Genomic DNA, 1422 nt, shown 5'->3' with positions numbered 1-1422 from the left:
TCGAGTATTACCTAATTTGTCCACCAGATGGAACCCTTACATTGAGCCTCGAGCCTGTGTCAAATAACCTAAACCAGTTAATAAAGGATTGTTATACAAAACAGGGACAAATATAACAGGCATTTTTGTCATGTTGTGAACTGAAATTGTTAGATTGAAATGGCCTGATTCTAATTATTGGTCACCATCAGCACATTATGAAGGTCTACACAGCTCTGTTGGTGACACAGCTATGTCCATCAGGGTTGTGTTTATGCAGGGAAACGTCTATAACATGCAGGACAGTACCTTTCAAGGACCAGATTTGGCAACAACTGCTCTAGAGCCAGTTCAGGGCCAGCAGGAACTCATCCCAGCCGCGTTGTCATCGGGCAAAAATCAGTAGTTGCTCAGTCTATCACACAATTGATATAAAGACAAAGCACCAATGAAGCTAAGCTGATGGAACTTGAGCACCTGGAGGAAACACTGACAAGTGCAGGAGGAAATGGACGCAAACTTCCACCCACTAGTTCCAGGGTATTATGGACATGTGGCTAAACCAGTATCTCTTATGTGTGGCCGCCTTGCTGTCACCTTAAGAGTCAACGTTACCCATAGCTTTTTTTACCTTGGACATCTTTCCTGACACAAACCCCCCATTAACCCAGATTTGGTCAAATGAGCACATAAATTGTGGTTCTCAGTTGGCTGTGTGAACTCTTATCTACTATCAGCCATTTTAAATATTCAAACATCCATTCAGATCTACTTTTATCTCCTAATAATTGAAGTAGCTTGTATGACCCATAACCCCCCACTATACTCTTGTATTACTTTCTTCCTTTACTGTTCTAAACTGCAATTTATTTATGCTTTTTATGGAAAAAAAATATAGGATTAAAAGAGGGGTTACATCTTCCACGTGAGTGAAGGCTGCAGAAAATGGTTGTTCTTCTGCAGAAGGTGTTTGGCATTTTTTTAGTCTCACAGATTGGGAAAAACAAGATGTTAACTACAGGACTTTTGGTCTAAATGTCTCCAGATGGTCTCGCCACACCGACGCAAACTTCCACCCGCTGGCTCCAGGGCATTACGGACATGTGGCTAAACCAGTGTCTCTTCTGTGTGGCTGTCTTGCTGTCATTGGGAACTAGTTTGTCACAGTAAACTGTTGTGACAGCGAGCTGCTGCCACCAGGTTACATCTACACAGGAAGTGTTGTAAAAATGGGGGGGCCTGGGTTCAGCAGCCACTCTGTATGTCTGGAAGATAATTCCGGATTAGTTCCGGGGACTAAACGAAATCTTGAAAGTTCATTACCATTGGTATAAAACCACACTGAAAAACAGTTGCAACGAGCTAAAGTGCATTGTCAACATTTAACTTATAGAAGTGTTTTCCTGATGTTTTGTTTCGGTTATCAAATGACATGAAGTCATT

This window comes from Cololabis saira, chromosome 19 (assembly GCF_033807715.1).
Source record: "Cololabis saira isolate AMF1-May2022 chromosome 19, fColSai1.1, whole genome shotgun sequence".
Lineage (NCBI taxonomy): Eukaryota > Metazoa > Chordata > Actinopteri > Beloniformes > Belonidae > Cololabis > Cololabis saira.
Note: the sequence above shows the minus strand (reverse complement) of the source record.